Here is a 27,179-nt window from a genome sequence, read left to right on the forward strand (position 1 = left end):
TGCTGTATAACCAATTAAAAAATTCTCTAGTTTGTATATTATAGCCATATGAACTTAATTATTTTATATTGTGACGTACTTTTACTGTGTATTTAATTGGAGCTTTTCTCCTCAGGTTCATTTAATAAGGATAGCACTCAGCAAGGAGATCCCTCAGCCACTATATTAGTAAGTTGCTGAATTGTTTACAAAGTTTCATCAGCTGTAGCACACAAAATCCTGGACTGGAGTACAGGTAGGTTTGGCCTGGAGACTCGATCTTACTACTGATGGTCATACTGGGCATGCTCCTACACTTAGCTACTTTCAGCCCATGTCTGAACCCACATCTGACCATAGAACTGAGATGTACATATATCCCTTCTGCATACACACAGCTATGTACACCATAACTGTCTATCCCCACCCCATCACACATGTTTACACCCATCTACCTGTATGTGATACATATAAGATTTATCTGCATCTTCTGAGCGTGATATACATACAGATATATAGGTAACACACACAAATATATCAGCTATAGAGAGACAGAGACAGAGAAAGCCAGAGAGAGACCCTGAAAGGCATAAAGTGATGTACTGCAGCAGCCACACGTACACCAATTTTAACCAGTGTCATGTACAAATACTATGGTGAAGTCATTGTGTAATAGTAGGTAGGGACGGGTTGTAATCTCACATCAGTTACTGTATATATGTTGCGCAGGTGTGTGTGTGAGTGTGTGCCTGTGTGTGTGTGTGTGTGCCTGTATGTGTGTGTGTGTGTGTGTGTGTGTGTGTGTGTGTGTGTGTGTGTGTGTGTGTGTGTGTGTGTGTGTGTGTGTGTGTGTGTGTGTGTGTGTTTCTGTATGTATTACATGTACAGCAGAATACACACACCCAACAGGCCTATGTCAGTGTAATGGCCACCCATATTTTGGCCCTCTGACTACTGTCCTACACAACAGTGGTCTCCCTATCAGCAGCTACTGATCTCATTCAATACAACAGCACTGTAAGTCCCATGGTGCATGCGATAAGTACATAGTGCTATAGTGTAGACAAAGTGTGTGTGGTGTGTGTGTGTGTGTGTGTGTGTGTGTGTGTGTGTGTGTGTGTGTGTGTGTGTGTGTGTGTGTGTGTGTGTGTGTGTGTGTGTGTGTGTGTGTGTGTGTGTGTGTGTGTGGAGGGTTTCTGGTCAGCTGAGCCATGTTGAGGAGGTGTGTATGTCTGTTGGGGACCTGCATATGACAGTGATATGTAACTGTGTGCATGCACACAGTCAAGCCATGTGCTAGCCCTACATGAGGGTATATTGGACAGCCATGGACCATACATGGCAGAATGTACAGTTCACTGTCTCTGGCCATGAACATGGGAACTAGTTCTGCTAGGAGTGGCACTGGCACCACCATGCCCAGGGCTAGATGCGGTTATAATTGCTGACAATGACCAGTGTCTGCTGGGTCTTTGTTCCTCATGGGACCTCCCAGGACCATGTGCCCATGGCCTGCCACATTGTGGTGTGGACAGCACCCTCCCTTCAGTAGTGCTGGCAGTACTGCCACTGCAGGTGTGTGACTGTATATGGCCCACCACATGTTCCAGCACAGACATTGCATGGTTAAGGACTGACAATGTCTCACCCCACCGTCTATCCACTACATCAGCAAAATTATGTAAGCCATCACCAATGCCATGGAGGGAGTCATGCATGCCAGGCTATGTGGCATCCATTACTTGAGCATTCAACTGGTGCACCATTCCCAATTTATCTGTGCCTCCATGATGGACCAAAAGATGCATCAAGTGACATGTGCTGTGACACCTCTGACAGGTGCTGGATGGGCAACAGTCCTCCTTCGAGCAACCCTGTCAATCTGCCTGTGTGGGACCTCACCAGCTTTCTGGCTATGGCTAGTGTCTGCAGTCACAGATAACATAGTCTCCACACTCCCCTGTTCAATGTCACCACCGTGGCTGTTGCAGTCTGGGTATGTGTGGGCATACAGACTGTGTGCGGGGTCATTGGGGGTGGAAGTGGAACGTGAATCAATGGGACAGATTCAGCACCCAACAACCTCACCTGTGCCTCACTATGGCCACCATCATCATCAGAGTCCGATACTGGCATAAGGTTGTGAGGGGGACACACTCCAACACCCATAGTCACCTGTGAGGGGAAGACAACATGGCTACACTAATTCCTGCACTATAATGTCTGCTAATCCACACACACACACACACACACACACACACACACACACACACACACACACACACGCACACACACATGCATATACAGGTGAGGTGCCACACAGGCGTGATACAGACCACACCTTCTGACTGATGCCATGCACAACAAACAATCAGACCACAGCAGACACACTCTGGACACACTGTCAACAACATGCAGTGCAGCTACATCCATTAAATGTCACTTATACTATACACCTGTGAGATATGTGACAAGTCAGAGTATGTGGTGGACCTTCACCTAAAACACAGTACACCCATTTACACAATAGTAATGTACCCCTGTATAGAAGACTGGCTACACCTTTACAAAAACGCATTCTAATACGTTACAGCTCCTGCAAATATGCTACTGTGATTACTGATATGATGCACTGTAGTGAACCACACCACAACTGAACATGACATGCCTAGGGTATAGATGAGCCATAACAACACAGTCCCACACTCACCAGCTACAGGATGATGGTCATCAGCCACACCAGAGCTACCTATGGATTTGTGGGGGAGAGGTATTGTTAGCAGACACACATATGGCATTGGTATAGAATAATATGTGCATTTATCAACATGTACGGTACAAATTGTGATGCAACCCAAATTGCTGACATTCACAATATGTGTGCACAAGTGTCCATTACAAAACACCACCCACAAATTCATATTGACCTGACATATGTGTACAGGTATGCAGAGGCTGCCACTATGAATGCTACAGTATTAGCATGATGACCACTGGAGGCTTATCTGGATGGTCCTCAGTTGTGGAATCTGTGCCACCCACCTCCTCGACATATGTTGTGATGTGTGAGCTGGTGGCTACACCCAGCTTTCCCAGGACATCCTCTGTGGCTGAGAGTGGGGGTTGTATAGTAGGCCCTCCTCCGGTGCTAGAAGAGTTTCTGGGCACAGCTGCGGCCCTTTGCCATGCATGATGTATTATATCTGTAGCATGGTGTCGGATCTGTTCATAGCTCCTGTCTTGGTGGCCCACGTCATTCACCATTGCAATGAGGTCTGCCCACAGTGCAGAGTATTTCTGCTGGTTACGGCGGGTCCTTGTCAACAGCACCCAGTGATGGAGTCTCGGGGAAACAATAATGGCAGCAGTCTCAGCTTCTGAGAAAGTTGGATTGTGACATCTGCACATCCCACCTGAAAGACATGAAGAGGGGAGCACATCACAGGACCTCATACAGTGCTCATCATTATGTACACACCATGCACATCCACATTTGCCACCAATATCTACCACCAACTCCCACATCATACACCACCATCTATCACCACAGTATGTATGTGGCTATCTGCAATATAGTGGCAATACATAGGTTCATAGGTTCATAGGCTGGTACTAGGCTATCAGCCCTAGGGCCTATACAAGCCTAGGCATAACAATTCCCTGGATACTTCTTCCCACAGTATTTAAGTCCCTGGACCCCAGTCTAGCAGGGTGACTGACTTGATCCCCAAGGAGAATTTCCTATCTCCCATCGAATCATCAAGGTTCCTTTTGAAGAGGGCCAAAGAAGTGCTCTGCTTGACATGTATGGACAGTCTTTTCCAGAGTCTGGGGAGTCTCTAGATCACGAACCTATCCCTCCAGCATGTTTTGTTCATTGTGATGACAAGGTTTAGATCCCTGGAACGTGTGTCTCTGAGGGATTGGGATTTCTTTAAGTGTAGCATGTCCAACAGCTCTGGGTTTGACAAGGCCTTGTATGTTAAGCATTGATCGCTTCTGAGTAGATGATCTATGACAGAGTACAGAGTTATTTTAGACGGTCAGCATAGCGCATCTGCTTTAGGCCTGTGATTCTTTTAGTGAGGTATTTATGTGGCCTTCCCAGTTGTTGCAGATGTATTGAGAGGTACATACCAAATGGGCAGTTGTATTCTATAATGGGTCTAATGAGGGATGAGTACATTGGGACAATGACCTCCTTTTTTCTGCATGAAAAGCCCTTAGTGATGAGATGTGCCACATAGAAGGATTTCCTGACTGTTGTGGCAATGTGGTTATCAAAGGTGAGATCACTGTCCACCTGTTTCCCTAAGTCTCTTATCACACTTCCTGTGTTTAGTGTTCTGCAACCTATGTGGCAATTCACAGGTACATGCTTTTTTCCCAAAGGAGATAACTATACATTTCTTGACATTTTGCTTGAGGCCATGGCTCTGGCACCAAGTATCTGTTTCTGTAAGGCCCTTTTGTAGAATATCCACATCATTTGGGGATTCAATAATGACTCCCAGTTTGCAGTCATCTGCAAAATTTGTTAGAGAGAATCCCTTAGTGTTGGCCTGTACTTCAGAGAATTAGATGCCAAACAAAAGTGGTCCCAGAACTGAACCCTGAGTACCCCACATGTCACTTGTCTGGAGCTCGATTTGGAGTTGGCTACTTTTACAGTGTGGGTTCTGTCAGTAAGCCAGTTGGCAACCCATTGAGTGATGCAGGGATTAATGCCAGGCTTAGTAAGTTTATCTATGATTCCAGAGTGGGGATGGTGTCGAAGGCCTTGGCTGTGTGGACCACCTTACCCTTGTCCATGGCTCTGTAAACTGATTTGAAGAAGTCAACCAGGTTCAGGAGACAAGATCGACCCTTCAGAAACCCAAACTGGGTGGGGTCCAGTGTTTGAAGGTTGCCAATGTCTTTGTTCATAAGTTCCATGGCCTTGCAGATCAGGCTCATCAGACTGATGGGGCGGTAGTTCTCAGGATCCAAGGTGGATCCCCCCTTGTGGAGTGGGATAACTGTAGCTGTGCACCATTCAGTGGGCATGAAGCCTGAGGTGAGGCTATGATTAAATATGACACTTAGGTGAAGTGCCAGTTCATTTTGTAGTTCACAGCCTGGGATGTTGTCTGGTCCCATGGATGCTGTATTCTTAGCTTTGGAGAGTGCATTTTTACCTGTGTGGCCATTATTACCAGAATTTGGCAATCTTTCAGTATTGTGATGGGCCCTTTAGGAGGTGAGAGGGGGGTGAAGTTTGCACTAAATTGATCTGCCAGGATATTGGCAATATCCTTGGGTCAGTATATTTAATGCCATTCTGTTGTAGCTCAGAACAGATCTGAGCATTGCCATTTATATCCTTGACATAGCTATAGAATGCCTTGTGGTTGTCTTTGTAATATTTGGCAATTTTATTTTTGTAACTAGCTTTGGAGGATTTTATGAGGGATCTCAGCTTCTTACTGAGGCTGGTAAGGGAGTTTTTTGCATCCTAGGATTTTCCTCTTTTCTGAAACAGTTTCTTCCTTTTGTTGTAAAGTTTGTTTATGGCAAGGGACCACCAGAATGGCTTCCTTTTTTTGGAGGAGAGTGTCTTGGTTCTGTTGGGGATGGCACAATTCATGTATGAGTGGATGTGCTCATACTGTGCCTTAGTATAGGATTCAGCAGTCGAACTTTCAATTCCCGTCTGCATAGGTTTCATGAAGTTTGTCACTTCTGACTTGAGTAACATGATGTTGGCTTTGGAGAAGTTTTTTACAGAGGTTTCCTTACTGGGGGGTGGGGGTGGGATGTGTATGTTAAGGGTGATTAGCTTATTGTCAGACCTGACCAATGAGTAGGCGACCATAGGTGTAGAGCATTGATTTCCCATATTGGTAATGACCAGGTCTAGGATATTGGAGCCCCTGTTGGGACTAAGGATTAGTTGATCCAGGGCATTGGAATTTATGAATTACAAGAATCATTGGGCAATGGTGTTGGTACATGAGTAGTTTTCCCAGTTAATGGCAGGGTAGTTGAAATCACCCAGTATTAGGGTGTTTGGTTGTATCTTAATATTTTCCAGTATGTTTAGAAAGGTGTAGTGAGAATTTTGGGGCATGGTGGGGATCTGTAGCAAGCTATAATTTGGATTGCAGTCTTACCTAGTGTTAATTGCACCTGGTGTATTTCAGATGCATTGTGTTGGGTAACTAGCCTGGTGTTGTGAATATCCTTGGTGAATATGGACACTCTTCCACCTTTAGTGTTTTGGTCCTGGTTTGGTGGCCAAAAAGTGTCATAAGAGTTGCAGCCTGGTATTGCAGGGTTGCTCTCTGGAGCATTGAACCAGGTCTCAGTTACTGCACAGATATCAATGTTCTTCATTTTTAGGAGTGCCTCAAGAGAGTGTTGGGAGGATGGCCTAATGGTTAAGATGTTTGCCTTACAAACACAAGGTACAGGGTTTGAATCTCACAGGCGATGATTGTCTAGGCTTAAAATGGCTCGCAAGGGCAGTTAGCCTAGTTCTAATCTACGAGAGTGCATTTTGAGATTTAGACTTCTAGCATTGAGTAGCATTTCCTTCAGACTTTGTATGCTTGTACCTGTTACTGTGGTGGTTTTGTCCTTTGAACTTTGCCTAAAAAACGCACTATAGGGGTGGCAAGAGCCTTAGTCAGTAACCTGAATTTTAGGGGTGACAGGTGCAGACCATCTCTGGCAAAGCATTGTTGTCTGTTGATCATGTAATCCCAGGCAGGCAGATACTGGATCCCCTTTGAATGACACCAGAAGCTTAGCCAATTGTTGAAGTCAGTCATTTTGTCCTTATACTGTGGTATCATTCTGGGCAAAGGCAGGATGTTACTCAGGGCTAGGGTCATACCTGCCTGGGACACATGATCTGAAAGCTCTTCCATGTCTCTTTTTATGTAGTCCAGGGAGGTACGTCTCAAGTCATTTACTCCAACATGAACAATGACATAGTCATATTTGTACTTGTGGAGTGACTTGAGTGCATGCATTATGTGACAGATCCTGGCACCTGACAGGCAGCTGACTGTAATTTCTCCTTGTTCAGCCTGGTGAGTGGAACATCAGTGTGCCTTAATATAGAGTCACCTATGACTAAAGTGTTGGATACATTGTCTTGCCTTAGGGGCATCATGCATTGCCCTCCTGATCCTGATGTTTCATGCTACTTGCTGCATGTGCTATGAGGTGTTCAAATGCATTTACCTGTTGCACATCTTACTGCTTCTTCATAACCTGTCTACATGGTATGCTGTGGTGTCAGCCTTCTACTGTTGTAGTATGCACTTGGGATATAGGCTCACCCCTTAGGTCTCCCAGGCCTTCCTCCATCACATTCTGGAGTATATGGCTTGACAATGTCCTACAGTTCCACTGCCAGTGTGGTTGATATTGGTGTCCTAGCACAGTGTAGCACTTGCCTCATGTACACAGATGGACAACCATCTAGAAACACCACCAAGGAACACACTGTTTGAGAGATGCAATGTCAGTAGTATCCTGTAGTCCATGCTCTCACCCTGTCAAGGTCACATATCTGTCCCCAAACAGGTTGTCAACACAATCTGTACACATCAAACACCATCCACACCTACACAACACACATGCACATATGCAGTGGACCTCAACATACACACCCACAAACAAAGGACACCTTCAAGGCAAAGTCACACGTGAATGGCACAGCTGTACACAGCACATGCCACACACCGATGTTCCATAGTCACAAAGGCATCAGCACATCTCAAACATGTTACACATAGTAGACTCCTTTGTGAGACACACTGATGTGCCTCTCACCTGACTGTATATGTGGATAGTCACAGTTACTTGTGTGTCAGGTGACAGACTGTGCCATATAGGATATGCATTGCTGTATCTCACCAACAGGTACTGTCAAGAGTTTGTCACAGTCCATGTTGCTCTGCCTGACTTGAGATGTACTTCCCTGGACTATATGCAGTGAGACATGAGTGAGAACATTGATTATGTGTCCCACGCAGGTATGTCCCTAGACATATGCAGCATTCTGCTGTCACCCAGATGGATGCCGCAAGGCATTCAGGAAATTATTGCCCTTAACACGTGGCTCTTTAACCTGTGATATTGCAGGGGGTTCCAGTGCCTGTCAGCAGGGGTGATATGGTTAACAGACCATGAGGCTGTGCAACAGATGACCCCCATATGTCTAAGCTGGCATTCAGGCATCTGACAATGGTTCTTCCCACCCCCATTGTGCCTTCATTAGGAAATGTGGTGAGGTTATCAGTACCAACATGCAACTGTCAATGCAGTACACACTGAAGGCCATGTTGCTACACCCTAGGTGTCTACACATGACTCTGCCCTCAATGCAAGCATTCTTAACCCTGGGAAATGCTTACATTTGTGCAGTCACACACACATGGTTCAAAGGTGCAGAGAATACCCCAGCCTTACCTGGTCAACTATCCTATCATACCGTCATACCCCAAAGTGTGGATGGAAATGGCATGGAGCATGTGATTTCAGTATATATGAGACACATACACATATCCACACTATACAGGCAGTAGGATGCCCAGAGGACACCGCAGGGGCAGTTCACCATTGGCAAAACAGCTATTAAAATCATATCTAGCAACCTGCCACTGCATGTGACCAGGAAGCCCACCCTGTCTATATGGACCACTCACAACTGCATTGTGATGTGGATCTTGTATCCTGATCCTGGGTCACTTGAATGACTCAAACATACACTGGATGATGTACCCATGCCAGCACACAAATTGCCATAAAGCCATCAACGGTGGAATTACAAACACCTCAGTGCAGCTATGGCCTACCCCCACATGAGGTGAAGGTGTGTAGCAGTGGCTATTACACAACACAGGTTATCCCTGCAGCATCCCTACAGTCTCATCCTCCATGGCAAAGCAACCATCATGCAGTCACTTTTGCAGTCACCATCTCCCACAATACCCATCTAGCTAGGGTCACACATACATATACTTCCAATGTGGAATACAGCCTCCTGGGGGTGGTATACACAGCTTCACAGCCCAAAACTCCTCTGTAGGGACTGGTACCAATATCCAGACATACACAAATGTGCTAGATGTGCATTTGTATAGATTCATAGAGTCAGCTATATCCGGCAGGACTACATCATCCTCTGTAAGGATTCATACACCTGTCTGATGGACATCTGCAATACATAAGTGCCTATAACAGGGATGACATACCACTGTCTTGGACAAACTAGAGGCAGTTGGCCATTTACAAGCAATGTGTCATTAGTGTGAACAAGTGAATGGGATAATTTCTTGAAACCTTCACAGCAAACCCAGAGCCAACATTGTTGACATCCGCTACAAACAATCATCTCCTGTTCTCTGCAACATCACAGATGGCACCTACATCTGCTCACTTTTGGTGGTCAAGGACACCAGCTATAACAGTACTGTAGGTATAGCATACTTCATGCCTGACAGAATCAGTGTAAGCTTCACCCCCTGCCTCCCCATCAGTACATCAGGATGTCCGCAATACCTGCCCCTCCTCCTATATATATAGGGAACAGGTAAACACTGCCATGTGGAAGTCATGGCATACATCTGCCATGGGAGCACATGACAGGATGCATCTTACAGGACTCCAAGCATAACCATGCAACAACTTAAGCCACTGTATTCAAAGGAGGCCAGACTAACACCTTTGTCCCCACCGTGTGAAGGTCAACCACTGTCACCCCTTTACACTAAGGTGGTGAATCCACCAATCTGTCATATTATACACCCATCCACCTAACTCAGCTGTTCTGCAAGGCCATAGCACAGTTTATAGTGAACCCCATTAACAAGGACATTGGTGACCTCCACACACTCCATCATGCACAGTTAGGCTTTGTCAAGGATGGAATCATGACTGTTACACTTGGTGGCCTCTTTGACACAGTCACCAAAGCCATGGATGGGGGGTTCACAGTGCACACTGCCTACCTTGACCTGGACAAAGTTTTTGACACTATAACCCACCTGGTCATAATAGATATATGCTCCCAAGTATGCATCACACCATATGTTACTATAGGGGTAGCACACTGGGATGCTGACATGACCCAACTAGTCCACATAGGGGACCCCAGACCAAGCAGTTGACCCATAACTAGTGGCATAACCTGGTGTTTTGTGTTTGGGCCTCTGTTATGTGTGATGTACACATCTGGGTGCAGGGTACAGCCATTGGCCTATGGCCAACCATGTCTGCAGATAACTGCATGCTGTGTGCTGTCACTGGATTCCCTACCAATGTGGATATTTGCCTAGGACGGTCTCATGCAGATACATGACTCATGCCAGAAACATGGCCTCAGGCTGCATATCATGACATGCAGTGGCAAACCTTTGGTGGAGAGTGATGACCCCACATATTATGACAGTACTAACAACATCCCAGGCACGCAATCAGTCATGTAGGATCTGTGCACACAGGTCAATGGCAACATGACATTCACCACTATCTTGCTTCTGTTGTTTATTAAACCTTCTACATGGGCCACCGTATACCTACAGGTATGTCATTCTCTACCCAGTGTCATATATACTCATCAGAGGTGATGTCTGTCTGACAAGCAAGGCAATCATGGACTCCACATTGTTGGGCCTACTGCACATGTGCAACTCAAGCTCCACGCTATTAACACACACACACACACACACACACACACACACACACACACACACACACACACACACACACACCCTCAACTTGGTGTGTGACATCAACTGGTCTTTTTGGTGGCTCAGATGTGTGTCACACACACTCACTCTGCTGTGGAATGGCCACCCCATCCACATCAGGCAGGGTAGCTCTTTACACCTTTGCAGGTGGACCTTGGATAACTGGATGGTTAACTGCACATACACCCTATGGATACCATATGTGTCCCTGTCAGATTGAGGCATCAGGTGCTGCCCTGTACACACGTGGGCTAACATGTGGCTTACTAGACGAAAACCGGCACAACAAACCAAGTACAACAAAGCCGGAAGGTTAGCAGTCAGTTATAACACCTATGAAATAATCCAATCCAGTCAGGGACGCTTCCACCAAAGGAGTTTCTTTGAACGCAACTTTATTGTTTAAAATAAAAGCATTTTCGCTGCTAATGCAGAAAGCAGCTTCCTCAGAAAGAATTGTTGAAAAAAGCACTTTGGCGCCAAACCATAACTTTATGTGGCTTAGGCATATGGGGGCTCAGGGCCCATTGCCTAGTAACCTTGTATGGTCCTAGGCATACCAGTTATGGCCTGTGTGCTGTGACAGACTGTGTTGTTATGTGTCCAGCACTGCCACTGACTGTGGTGTGCTCCCTATGGGAAATGTTACCGTACCATGTCATACAGCTAACATCCAAGAGCTATTTGAGTGGTACTACAAGTGCATGTGGACATTCCAGCAACATCTGTGCTACGCAATAACTGAGAGCAGTGCATATGTGGTGTAGGGCTTCCTCCTCACACCTGCAGTACCCAGATGTGTGTGGAATGTGTACATGTGCCTGATATATGTTGACCCCATGCCAGACAAATGTGAATGTATGGAAACCAGTTGGACAATATGTAATGGGTGTTCCCAGATTGTGTGGAATGCATCTGTGACATGCCAGATCCCTCAGAACACAGCAATGTTACATTAATATCTGGTACTGTATTAATTCCCTTACATTACATGTTCAATATGTAGACACTGTTACTGAGGCAGAGCCTGTGTCCGCTCACTACTACTGCCTATAACCAGCTATGCAGGGGGTCACCAGGTATGCTAGCCATGGCTGTCAGGCAATGAGGTACAGGTGTGGAGTACACAGTAACCTAGCCAGAGTATGGCAGGAACAGTTAGGGACACATGTGCAATCTTTGAACTAATCTTGTATGACATTCACAGACTGAGGGGGGTTCATGACACTACATGATATGATATGCCAGGTGTACTCACCAGTAGTTACTGTGACTATTGTACAACAGACAATCCAGTAGCATATTTATGTGGACTGACCATTGCTGGAGGGAATCAAGGGCCAGAGCTGCAATCTATGTCACTGCAGACAGAGTCAAAAGGCAAGACTCTAGGTACTAGACAGCAGACTAACAGCAACATGTCATTCCAAGATATGTTGTTGAGACCTACTGCTGACATTCCTATTTCTCATGACTGTATCCCCACATCTGTATTCCATTACATGGCTAACTGTATGACATACTCGGTATACTGCTGTACTCCTTTGTGAGCAGAATTCCAGTGGAATTTTTCCAGTGGAGCTTTTCCTTGGAAATCCCAGTCTGTCTTCATGAATTAAATCAAAGACCTCTGTACCATAGGCAGCAACTTGCCTTTTGTAGGTAATGCTCATGATCAGGTGATTGCCTTCACATCAGTATGTGACTCACACTTGCTAATAGCATGCAGAACTGCTGGGTTGCTTGCCTTTAGCCAATGGCATGGGAACACAGTGCTATAATTAAGGCTTTCATGTAGGTGTTGGCCCTTTTCCTGGCCTATGAGGAAGACATTATCGAGGTGTGGGAGCTACAACATCACAGAGAGTAGGTAAAACTACCATTCACTGTTTGGATTGATGTGGTATGTCCACAGTTTTGCATGCTATGTTTGGCCATTGTTAACAGACTTTCTGATTCTGAGATGGTTTACTGTTTAACAATGTGTGCTGGAGTCAGTAAGGAGACAGGCAGATGTGAGTGTCATACATCATTTTTACCTGAATGTGCATGCTGCTGCAGTTGATGCTGGTCTCTCAGCTGTGTATGTTACTATGGGTCGAATATGACACATGTCCCTGTCACTTGAACATCCCACCCAACCCTTTATGTATGGTTGTTGTGTGGATGCCCTGTTTTGGGTGAGTGGGAGGTGTGGTAGGTCTGTAGCAGGTAGCTGAACATGCTACTGCATGTGTAGCAGACCACAGCTGCTTCATTCTGGCCAAGAGTCATACTGGGAATTGTGAAGAGACTGGGGAACAGCAAGCTATAAATGTCAGTGAGGGAGCAGTGTCAGCTTGTGTGTCACAGCATGGCCAGGTTAAGGGCACCCATAACAGTCCAGATGAGACATGTGACTCTGGTACATATGTTAAGTAGTAGTACCATCCAAAAAGTGCTAGGGGACATTTAGGACACATATTCATATTTGTGACATGTATCCCACCCTCCAGGGCTTTGGCATGCTACTCTGGGTGGCAGTGACTGTGGTAGCAGCAACCAGTTCTGCTAGACATTGCAGGCCTCAGTTATTTTTAGGTTGTATTGACAATCATGTAGTTGGTGTGCAACAGACTGGACTGTGGGCCTGAACTGTGGGTGTCCAGATGTCAGACATGCTAGGAATGTAACAGAAATACTGAGTTATTATTATAGGAGATGTATTTGTTAGACATATGTGCATGCATATAATGTGTTATACAGGATTGGCATGAACATGTGTGTTTGGATGGTTATGACATGTGACACTGACCTGTCTGTTATGTTTTTGTAAAATCAATCTGCAGTGCCTTGTCAGTACTTGAGCACACAGAATAGGTTTGGTGACAGCCTTGCCATAAGTAGGTGACCCAAATGTGGATATTCTGTAACAGTCTGTGCAGTTGTCAGCTGTACCTGATATTGTAGGCCTCCTGTCAATCCATCAACATGTCTTTGGCTGTGCACTGTTTCAATGTCTGCATCACAGGCCCAAGTATGCTGTCATTTATCACATTATGTGTAGATGTAGTGTCAGTGGTAATCAAGATAGCTTTGTAAAACTCCAGTACCTTTTCAGAGCTGAGTTGGCCTAGTGATATATTGCACTGAACTGCAGTTCAGAGGGTTGCAGTTTTAATATCTGGCAGGGTTGCATTTTTCCCTAATGTTACATCACTATGCTGCATGATATATTTACAAAAACAGCAACTATGCTTTTGAGCTGAGTTGGCTTAGTGGTATATTGCATTGAACTATATTTAAGAAGGTCCTGGGTTCAAGACTTAGCAGAGGTTTATTTTCTTCCTAATGTTACATCAATGTATTGTGTGATCTATTTACAAAAACACCAGCAATTCACTTGAGTTGAGTTGGCCTAGTGGTGTATTGCACTGAACTGTAGTTCAAAGGGTCCGGGGTTTGAGACTTGGTATGGTTATATTTCTCCTAATGTTATATCACTGTACTGCATGATATATTTACAAAAACATGAGTAGCTTGGCAGAGCTCAGTTGGCTTAGTGGTATATTGTACTGGACTGTTGTTCAGAGGGTCCTGGGTTCAAGACTTTGCAGGGCAGTGTCTGAATCAGATCAGGTAACTACAGCATGACGCTAAGCAGTCCTTATATCTCCTTAAACCCGTAGTATTTTCAAAAAAAGATAGGAGTGATAGGAAAGTGGTGAAATGGGGCAAGCCCAAGGAAAAGCAATATGAAAGGCAGCTGAGGATGTGCAGGAGAGATGTAGGAAAGGAGCACAGCACTCCATTTCATGGGCAGCAACAGCTGTGCATGATGTGGACAATTTGGAATTTGGAGCCTCACACGCCACAGCGAGGGATGTGTGACATAACTTTCTTGATTAATTGAGGGGATGATTGATTCATGGCAGTGTACATGGGTGCAAAATGGAGAGCTATGTATTGGATGAACTTTTTTTTTGGGATAGATGGCCTTGTTTTTAAGGTGAGAGTGGGATGTTGGGGAAGGGTTGTAGGCACATTTAGGGAGGTAGATTGGGTAGGAGAGGTTGCTTTTGCAGATAAAGAAAACAGACAAGACAATGAACGGGGTCAGTGTATCACACATGAGGGGAGTAAACACCTTAGACAGGGAGGGTGGTTGGGAATCGGAGGATAAAGTTCCCCCAGATGGCAACAGTGGGGCTGAGATCCCCACCCATGAGTAGTCACCACTGTCCCTTCACGGCACCAAAGGTGGCTGTTTTGGGAAATGGGTGCCGGGGCCAGGCTGCCCCTCGAGTTGCACCAGTCTGCCCTCAATCTGGAGCAGTCTATCATCCAAGTCAAGTTGGATGACCCTGCAAACCATACCTGAAACCTGAGTCCAGGTAACAACATCCTCTCTGCGCCTGCACCCATGGCAGACAGGCCCTGTCCCCCGAAGCAGTTCCACTCGGGGGTGGTGCAGGACCAGCAGAAGGAGCAGCTCCAGGTTGTGTCCCAGATGTGCTGGGACCTGGTGCCTGGGCCAGATGAGGTGGGATTGGCAGATCTGCTGGAACTGGCCTACCGAATTGTGCTATGGTGTTGAGGTTTCTCAATGTGTATAGGTTAGTCATGAACAGAACATTTAAACATTAGTTGTAACAGCATACATGGCTGTTCCAATAAACCCAGAACAATAAAATTGCATAGCATACAGAACAAATGCATAATTGGAAAAACAGTCAGTATTGTAACAGCATGCCAGTAACTGTTATGGCAAAAGGCCAACAACAGTGGAATTTCAACAAGGTATGTTAGTATGCAACCATTGTAATATATAACCAATAATACAACTTAATGCCCAACATTAGCTTTTGAGAACAACATATGTGGAAATGAAACCATGCCCGTAGCATAAGCATACATGTTTGTGATGCAGATGAGGGTTGAGGGAGAGAAAGACATTTCATTACCAACTGTATAGGCTACATTTTTATAACAGCATTGCTCAATGCTCTACAGGTCTGCCCTTACTTTACATCTGAATGTGCACTATAGCTTCTGTAGCACGTACATACCTCTCAAGTTGTCCACATGGGATGGTAGAGGTCAAACTGTAAGAACTATAGGTACATAACTACAGAGGACTATTACATGTCAGGGGAACATATATGACTAACACTGTGTGCTACTGGCATATTTCAACTGGAATTAAATCTGTGCCCAAGATTATTGGCAACAGTGATCACTAGCTGTGAAAGTGTGACACTTGAGAGATATGTATTGTGCATAGTGGAGGGTGTTTATACCTATCCTGCTGTAATTTGTAGGCATGGAGTTATACTATCAGCACACATTCACAGACATACCAGACATACAGCCATACCAACAGTAGAACATTTTAGTTGTCTTATTCAGTTAGAATAGCAGTGTACTTCATGATGTTTAATTTAGTGGAGCTTTATCACTTGGATTAGCAATGCTGTTTACACACTACAGTAGTACATCTGAACACAGACATTAGTATAACCTTCATACTACTACTACAGACATTTATTTACCTGTAAGTCCTGAGTGGAAAATATCTGTTAACAGCACATGATTGTTTCTATAAATAGTCAGTACTACTTGTCTGTTACTATAAATAAATCTTACTACCGATTCTTGGATTCAAACCCTGGTTTGTGTGTGGAAAAAAAATAGCAGCACACATATTGCTTAATCACACTGAGCTACTGGGCCACATATGGGTATTGGTTGACTGATATGTGCCTATAGCTCATCTGCTGACAAAGTCTGACCTGGTAATATCGGTACAGTGTCACAGAAGACTGCAGTGACAGTTGAACATAAATGCATGAGATTCATGCATGACAGAGATAGTAGGCAAAGTGTGTTTTAATACATGGAATGCAGGTATACACAATTAACCCCTAGTGGATGGAAATATGTGTGATCTGTACAGACCATTTCAGGGTGCTGGGATGCCTACCTGACCCACATATATTTGCAGATGGTATATTTGCAGTCTGCAGCTATTACTGTGTCATACTTGCCTGCATCAGTGTAATGCATATAGCTGAAATGCAAAGGTTAACACAAGATAATCTTGAGGGGAAAAACACTATAATACCTTGCACATAACTATTCAAGGTTCACATGTTAGTGCAGAACATATATCCATTTGCATTCTATTTTGTAGTACAGCTCTACATCTACACTTTAACATAACAGTTCTTTAGCAACCAAACCTCATCACTTCATTGTGTTATTCACATATTTGGTCTGTAGCACCTGTAAAATTGAATTTCTTCAACAACAGACCAGAATACATATAACAATTTGCAGAGCAAAGCTTTATTGAGAGTGACAAGACACAGTCACTGGTATACATTTGACAAAGTTTATTATTCTTCAGTTTAAATAATGCATGCATTGAAAGTGTGTTGTTATTACACAACCTGTGTAATACAAACTTTATTTCCTTCACAATTCTGACTGCAGTTGTACTCTATTTCCTGTAGATCATGAATGAATGTCATGTATTCCCTTCACATTTAGAATGCCAGTGTATTTTATCATCAGATCATTAGTATTAATACTATATACACATGCCATTCCTACACATTAATAATGTTATTGCAGAACACTCAGAACAGAATATACCTACTGGTAGTTACTACTGTACTCTTTCTTATTTTTATGACTAAATATTGCAAGAAATATCTGTACTCACCACACTCTAGGCACATCCTTGCTAGGTGCCCTGAGTGGGCCTCAAAGGTGCAAGCCATCTCCTCTGCAGCTGTGTGAAGGGAAACACACCATTATGCATCACTGTCTATCAGATATTCATGTTATAATTTGGTAAAGCAATGGGTCGTATACTTACAAACTTCTGGGGCATTCCAGTCCCAAGCATCTTGGATCCACTGGGTCAAGAGCACCCCTTTCCTTTACTTCAGGTCATCATAATAATGACACACCTGCTCACCAGTTCAGGGGATTTCAGTAGCATTGGTGAGGTCATGTGCCAGACAGTCCCAGGCCTCAGACTTTTATTTAGAGCCCTGGTACTGGTCTGCAGCAGTCTGTCACCATGGTCTTTGACAGGGATGCTAATCATGACCCTGGGCTCCAACATGGCCCAGTGCTGCACCAAAAAATGCACTCCCTTTCTGACTACAGCCTTAGCTCCTGCAGTGATAAAACTCCAACAGGTTCTGGCTGTATTCCCACCTGTGCAGCTTAAATAAGGCTATTTCTCACCCTTTGCCACCATTGGACCATTTTTTAAAATGCTAAGCAAAGCTTAGCAGTGCACAAACCCGTTAAGCTTATTTGAGCAGTGTTTAAAGTGGCAACTGCTTAGCAATGATTAGCAGTGGGCAAACCCGCTTCGTTTAGCTAAAGACTGCATAAACTGAGATTGCTAAGCAGTGCTCAAATCAGCTAAGCAGAGCTGCACATTGCTAAGTAATGCTAAAACAGGACCTGTTTGAGAATTGCTTGGCTTGGAAAACTACAGTTTTAAAAAAAAATGTATTGAAAGTATTTGTTCATTAATGATAATTTATTATTATGTGTATGTATTTTACTTTATATCCCCTAAACATATGCATTTCACTATGTTATCTGGCAGTGTAACTTAAATTTATTGGATACTTGTGTGTAACTGGGGCTTTTATACTGGGGTCTCTACTTAATACGGGCTTCAAGTCAAGCTGGACTAACTGGGTTAATAAATTTCAACGTATACATAAACAAAACAAAACATTTAAAATATTTCCCTATTGCATGTAAAAAGGTGAATGACCGGTATTCAAACCATGCACCTATGGCACACAAAGCCATCAATCTAACTATTCAGCTACCAAGGATATGGTGATTACTGCTATACTGTTCTATATAGCGTTCAGTTACATTTAAGCACTGCTGAGCACTACACCGCACCACACAAACCCACTCAGTTTTGATTAAACTTGACCTTTTTATTAAAATGAAAAGCATCCAGTTTCTATTTTTAGATGTCTGGCATGTGTTTAGTGCTAAGTACTGTGCTGCGCAAACAAAAAAAAAAAAAAATAAAAAAACAAAAAGGGACAATCACATTTTCACATTTAATTTCAGTGCCTACTACACTCTGACCGTACAGGGGGTGTGTTACGGACACTATAATAGACCCCCTACACATGTATTTTGCACCTGTCTGAGGGCACATTCAATGTAATATTTTAGTGCTGTATGACACTTTGACAGTGCAGGGGGTGTGTTATGGACACTGTAACACACTCCCAACATATAACTTTGGAAATAGAGCAAGGAGACAGCTCTGTTTACTATTATAGTGCCATCTGGCACTTTGACAGTGCAGGGGTGTGTTACACATCTCTGAGCACTGTAACACACCCCCTACAACTGATTCAGAACCATGTACATGGCTCTCCCTCAGTAGTGCACCTTCATTAATATGTAAGGCGCTCTGCTGAGGGAGAGCTGTAGACATGGCCAGGGTACACTAGAGCTTGCACCATTCCTACAAGGCGTCTATTAAATCTGGGGGGTTTATCATGTTCAATGTCATAACAAGACAAATCTCACTGTTAATAATAGAAGGTTAAGATTATATCATCTACTGGAGTTATCTTGTATTCTAGAGAAATAATATACCAACCTTTCACCATGCCTCCACAATTTCTGCCATCTTATATTCATTTTCTTATATTAGTTGTGTTTATTTACTATAATTTGTGCACTGCAGAAATAGACCTTAAAAGCATTATTATAAGATGTAACATTTAAGACATTACATTGATACGTTTGCCAAAAATGGAGTTAAATAGAAAATGTTTCTACTGCTGAGATGCCCTCTTCCATAATGACTTGTGTGCGCTCCAACTTTTCTGAATATTCTGAAATCTGGATCAAATTCTTTTTAGTGTGTAAATATTTTCTGTGTTGCACACAATGAATAGAATCTCATCATCTGTTTACTTTGTATCATTATTATTATCATTACTATTTTTATGACAGATTTTTTAAATGGAATATAATTAATTAATTAATTAATTAATTTGATAATGTTTTCATTTCACTATTTTTGTTTGGTTTTAACACAATGGATAGATGTCTAAGCCAAGTGTTAAATATATGTGCCTTGGTATAAACTTAAGTGTTTCATTTTCTGGAAGGACTAGTCTGACTAATAGCAACAGAGATGTTTTCAGACTTTAATAATTCCAGCAAGGATGGTACTGCTGTTTTCATGTGTATTAATGGCACACTATATAATCTAATGGTGCTGGCATAAAAACTATATGACTAAACTTAATTTTATGTTTTACTAACCTTCCTGTGATTCCAGGACCTTCAAAAAGTTCCATTCCTGAATAAGATGAAACTGTGATCTGCTCTTTATCCACATCAAAATCCCTGCCTGTACATGGTTTGCCATTATAATCTCCTAGTATAAGGATTTTATGTTTTCTAAAATTGTTATGTCTTTTCTTAATACTGTATTTTTATGATGTTTAACAATAGTTTTTGGGTACTAAATAGGAGACTGAAAACAACTTAATTCAGCATCATTAGAGGTTATTGATTCATCCAATATTCTATGTTTATGTTTTCTTTTTTCAATAATTTTCATTGTTCTCTGTAAATCTGAGTTTTTTTAGTCATGTGAGAACTCAGAGCTTTATCTAATGTTATATCGTCTGCATTATTCTTTTTCAAAAACTTTATAATCCCTTTTCCATTAACCATACATGCATCCAGTGCTTTAATGTTTTCCATAACTAGCTGTCTTTTTGCACAAGATTGCAATTCTTCGTTCTAGATGTCACAAATCCAATAATATTATTTGTCAGTTTTGCACTGTGGCATATGCAGTTAGTATTCACATCTCTTTTCTTACTATCCTGTATGCATTTTAGCTCAGATAACCTATAGCAGTTTATGCATTGTCTAACCAGACTCAACTCGTTATTCTTAATATATTGACCACATGATATGCATTCTATTACATTATAAATTTATTATGCAGCAAATCCCAACTCATGTTACTAAAGTGCCCAGTTTATCACATGCATGACCTGAGTCTAAAATTGTGCATCAGAAATAGCAAATATTATCTCATGGTTTCCATCACCAGGTGTAATGCACACATAATACTGTGCATGCCCTATCTATCTATATATATATATATATATATATATATATTAAAAAAGGATAACAAATACTACAAGGTCTAAAATATACATGCAATATTGCTGAAGTTTGTAGTGACATTTCTTTATATACAGCCACAGTATGAAGGTGGAGGGAACTGTGCTTTTCTAACTATTAAAGGGTTAAATTCCCACTAGGAATCAGAGTGCTGCACACCAGTACTAATGCATTTAATTAGTATAAACTGATATGCTACACTCAAACATTGCTGCAGCATACTAAGCCTAATACTCAACCTGCATATGCTGCAAAATGCAGTAACACATAAAGAAGTATGAGCAAATATTCTTCATTTAAACAGGGCAGGATGTAACTTAAACACATCACAGTATCATTACAGGAAACGTGTCTAAGCAACGCCCCCTATCTGCAAATTGATGTATTGCACAAAAGTAAAAGGAATATAAATTGTAATGGCAGTGTAGAGTCACTAACATGAAAGAAAAGTATTACACCTACAGAAATCTCAAAGTTAGATCTCAATGGGCAAGTGATTTGAGGCAGGAGCATTTAAGGATAAAGTAGGGAGTTTGGAGAGTATATTGTAGCAACAATGTTGTTTAATGTAGCTGTAAAAAAATAATTTTGCAGAATAGGATTTTCTGTTAGAAATTCTGACAGAAGTGGGTCAGGAGAAGGCATTCAGATGATAGGTTAGGATCACATATAATGCAATTTTGACACAGTGTTGATGAACAGCTGCTCTTAACAGCCAATAAAAGCAGAACAGGAAGAAGGCAGAGGATCTTAGCCTCCCCAACACTCTTCCTGCCAATTATGGAGGTGTTAGGCATTCAGGTATAGGGAAAGATGTTTAAAAGAAAAGGAAAAAAAAAGAATTAGAGGAAAAGGATGCTTGCCTGAAATGATTGGTAGATGCTTCTGTTTGGATAGCCAAGAATATTGGTCAGGTTATAGATAAGGACTAGGCTGTATTTCAGGAGTTTGTGTAATTTTTAAATAAATGTAGTAATTAGACTAATATTATACAGATCTGATCAGGATAGTAATTGCAACATTTGAATAATAGACTTAATGGTGCTCAGTGCAATATTTGAGACTAAAGGTGTAAGAAATCTGACTTCACTTAATTGAGGCAAACTACCAGTTGGCAGAAATCTACAATATAAGTTATTATGGTATAATAAGGTGACATTCTCCTATCTGTATGAATTCATATTGTAAACTGATGGTGCTGCCATATGTGATGGATATCTTCAGATACATAGTTAAATGTGCTGGAGGAATTGTTGTGGGTGTAGGAGATGTGAAATCTATATTGTGGGTAGGCCATGGAGCGTATACCTGTCAACTGTACAGATTTTTGCAGAATGTCCAGATTTTTGCCTCATAGTTTTGGTCTGTTTTTCATAAAATTGTAGTTTTCTGACAAATTAGTAGCAAATCATGAGAGAGTGAAGTTAGAAAATAATGATAGACATTTGAGTTTCAGACTTCATACACTTCAGAACACTAATGCTAATGCAAAGCCTGTTAATCTATCAACTTTTTAAGTTTGTAAAAGTACTGTTTAAAACTGTCCCTATTTTGAGGCCTTCATCCCACTTTTATTTATGCCTTTGTCCATGTTTCTTGCTCTAAGAGGTTGAGAGGTGTGATGGAGAGTAAAGTAAAGATTAAGGAGCAAATATTCTTGTGGGGGCAATACTGGGTCAGACTGTGTGACCTGAAAATATCTGCCGTGGCTTCAATCACAACAATTAAACGTAACACTGGAGAGACAGAAAATAATACTTATCTAAACAAAGAAAGACAAGTCGCATCACATAATAAAGTAACACCTAAAGAAGGTAGAGATGAGAGAAAAAAATCTTGAGTACAAGTAAGGGAAGAGGTGATGGAGACAAGCAAACTAAAGGTGAAAAGGATGTTGACACTAGAAGATACAATAAGAAGGATTAGCAGGTGAAAATTATAATTAGTAGTTTTGAGTGGACAAACCAGGGATTTTGCTTGAAGAGGGATTGATGGCCCTAGCCAGAAAGTGCGATCTAAATTTTGATTAAGAACTGTGGGTTACAAGAAGAATGCATGCATAGTAATCTTTAAGAGAAAATGGAAAACAAAGAAAGGGGGATATGGTCTGAGTTGTAAGGGTAGGGGTGTTTTAAATTTATAGTGGCTCAAAAGATTTTTGAACAGTATGGAATCGACAGGAGAGAATTATATAGATGGTTTGCTACAATGGTTATCCTAAAATTGAAGAGGAAAAAATCCAAATAGTAAGAATTTTAATTGTTTAGAAAGTAAGTCCTTGATGATTCGTATTTATGGTGGCTGAGCTAGGTATTGTTAAAGGCCCTTTGGCAGAAAGTGCACAATGACTTCAGGGGATTGTTTGCTAAGGGAATGATGAAAAGACAGAAAGCAAGCTTGTCTGGTAGATGGCTATATAGTGCTGAAACAGTAGCCATAAATGGCTTGCCAGGGATTCGAAAATGTGGGAGAAGGAGAACAAAATCCAAAACCACCAATGTAATGCCTTTAAAAGTAGAAAAAAGCTGGTGGATGGACAATAAACTAGGACTGACATAAAAGCCATAACATTCACTGGCACAAGCAATGAATCCTGGAAAAATCAAGGGGTATCCTACTAGCTAACATCCTATGGAATGGGAGACTGGAAACAAGTTAATCCAGCTTTAGTTATACTTTATATATAGCATGATAGAATGCAAACATAACCAAGTGATATGTATAATTTCCTTGTTGTACAAAATTTAGGGTATATTAGGAAAGGTGATTTCATTAAAGGCAATATTTCACAGCTCTTTAATGTATACATACAATTTCTCTGCATGTATTTCTAAAACACCATTTTACTGTATGAAATTCGCTAATACTTCTCAATCTTTCAGCATAAGAAATCTGGACAAAGCCTAAAATAGTGGTGGGGGCAATAAAATACTTCTCTTATACAGTTAAAAGTTGCTTGAATACCAGGATTTCTGTCAGTGTGCATTTTCTAAGTGATATGAAGTCTGAAACTGAAAAATATGTCTCTACTTAGTGACTTCAGTCAGAGATATTTGTCAGAAAGTACATCAAACAAATGGCCAGCACCAAATGGGGAAATAAATACCTTTTATTGTAAACAGACGGGTTTCAGCCCAAAAGAGCTTTCATCAATGTAAAAAAAATAAATAGGTCAAGGCTACCCTCTTATAAATATCTGGAGCACCACAAAAGAACCAATGGCATACAATAATTAATTATGCACTTGCCATCTGGCTGAAGGTTTTGTCTTTGGATATTTGTCAGAAAACCACAAATTTCATGAGGAACAGGACAAAAATAGTAGCCAAAAATCTGGACAGTTGAGAAGAAAGATTGCACTTATCTGTAAATTTAATTGTAAAATCAGTACAATTTCATAAAAACTAAAATGTATGCAGAGGATTTCTTCTGCTGCTGGCCATTTTTTTTTTTTTTTTGGAGCCTTGATGCAGGACACATGCCGACTGCTGCGTGACTGTCTTGTAATAATCATTATTCAGATGGTGGGAAGCGTTAAGACTAAATTTACTGATCATAACTTCACAGGATCCAAGCTGTATGCCTACAGTGTGGATGCAGATTTTTCAGCTGTCCTGAATCTCCTGCCTTCCCTCAAGATAAAATGAGCATATCCAACAGTGACACTGAAAATGTGTCCTTATCGTGAATGATCTGAGCATGTTATAACCTGTGTAAAGTTATATGATATTGAAAATGTGTCCTTATCGTGGATGATCTGAGCATGTTATAACCCGTGTAAAGTTATATGATATTGAAAATGTGTCCTTATCGTGGATGATCTGAGCATGTTATAATCCATACAAAGTTATATGATATTGAAAATGTGTCCTTATCGTGGATGATCTGAGCATGTTATAACCTGTGTAAAGTTATATGATCTTGAAAATATGTCCTTATCGTGGATGATCTGAGCATGTTATAACCTGTGTAAAGTTATATGATATTGAAAATGTGTCCTTATCGTGGATGATCTGAGCATGTTATAACCTGTGTAATGTTATATGATATTGAAAATGTGTCCTTATTGTGAATGATCTCAGCATGTTATAACCTGTGTAAAGTTATATGATATTGAAAATGTGTCCTTATCGTGGATGATCTGAGCATGTTATAACCTGTGTAAAGTTATATGATATTGAAAATGTGTCCTTATCGTGGATGATCTGAGCATGTTATAACCTGTGTAACGTTATATGATATTGAAAATGTGTCCTTATTGTGAATGATCTCAGCATGTTATAACCTGTGTAAAGTTATATGATATTGAAAATGTGTCCTTATCGTGGATGATCTGAGCATGTTATAACCTGTGTAAAGTTATATGATATTGAAAATGTGCCCTTATCGTGGATGATCTGAGCAGTTTATAACCTGTGTAAAGTAAAATGACACTTAAAATGTATCCTTATCACAGAGGATCTGAGTATCTTATAACCCATGTAAAGTTATATAACACTGAGAATGTGTCCTCATCATGGAGGTCTGAGTATCTTATAACCCCATGTAAAGTTATATGACATTAAGAATGTGTCCGTATCATGGAGGTCTGAGTATCTTATAGCCTGTGTAAAGTTAAATGGCACCGACAATTGTGACCTCGTCAAAGTTCTAAAATGTCTTGGAACACTTGGACACTTGCTCAACAATAAGTGTCTTCTTTGCCTGCTTCTTCTGTCTCCAACAAGCTGCCACATTCCCAGCATCAATTAGCAACGAGGTATTACGAAGAACATCATCAGGTCTATGGGTTCATATCTTTAACTTTTTAACCTATTAGATGAAATGTTTGAAGATTTAATTGTTCAATTGGATTATCATGAATGTGTTACTGAAGCACAACAATGCAAATGTGTATTCTTTCAATATCTCATATTTTTAAGATATGAAAGGCAACACTACATTTTTTGTGACACTGTTTTACAGGTACATTTATACCCTCGGGCAGCTGAGTAATTTTAAGAAAAAAAAGTACTTTCTGACTTTGACATCTGGTTAAGGATTCTGTATCACCTCAAATAAGCATAATGATTAATAAAACTTAAACTTTGTGTGCTACTGGTCTATAAATTCCACAGAATTTTACAAAACATCATCTTTACCAGTACAGTATGCCGTGTTAAATTCATTTGCTTTATTTTTTTACTATAATACTAAAAATCCTCATAAAGATTTTCTAGCATTTTGGAAGAACTTCATAATCAACCCATCTCATGTGCTCCTTTTTAGAGGATTACAAAACAGTAATTCTTTGTATTTTATTGACATTCATAAAATGGTTCCTTTTTACATAATGTATTCGAAACAGAAGCTCAGACCTTTAAGAGATTATGTTGATTAAAAGCCATGTTATTTTTCAATGATGATGATAAATCTTGAATGCTACAGAAGCAGTGGTTTGCCTCTGGCAGTTAACTATAATGGCATGCAGACAGTGAGTTCCCTGAGGGCAACATCACCAACACAAATCAAATATGTCACAAGTTCTTAAGAAAGATTAAGAATTAAGAGTTCTCTGTATGTTGCAGTTGCCTTTCAAACAAACAGATATAGGATAATTACATAGCTCAGTAAAGACTCTACAGGAAACATTAAAGTAATTAGACAAGTGGCAAATTCAGTTAGCCAAGAAACAGAAGAAGGAAGAATCATAACTAAGTTAGAATCATACAATGAGAGCACAGCTCTGTTTCTGCACTGCATATGCAGTCAATAGATCGGTACTGTATACACACACACACACACACACACACACACACACACACACACACACACACACATATGCACACACATTCTTTCTCTTTTATTCTGTAATTCACATAACTTGAACATTGAAAGGTTTACATTCATGAATAATTTTGAGCTTTTAACAAACCTCAAACTTTGACTTTTTAGGTGGTGAATAATGAATCAGAATGTCAGAATGCTGCATGCATAAGTGATATGAACAGGATGGTTAAGATGGTAGGCTGAGAAAAGCGCAAAGCAGGCAGTCCAGAATGGACCATCATATCAAACAGCGATGTTGACATAAATAATAGTCTATAGGCAATAATCAGTTTTACACATCAAATCTCAGCTCCTCTGAAATGTGCTCATACCTTGAACTATGACATACAGTATCATATCAAAAAGCATCTTACTTTTTTGTATTCAAAAATAGAGTGCAAACAAAAGTAATATAATATCAGATAAAGAGGCATGAAGTTTGATTTCTCT

The sequence above is a fragment of the Protopterus annectens genome, chromosome 4.part1 (genome assembly GCF_019279795.1).
Source record: "Protopterus annectens isolate FY-2018-M chromosome 4.part1, PAN1.0, whole genome shotgun sequence".
Taxonomy (NCBI): Eukaryota; Metazoa; Chordata; order Ceratodontiformes; family Protopteridae; genus Protopterus; species Protopterus annectens.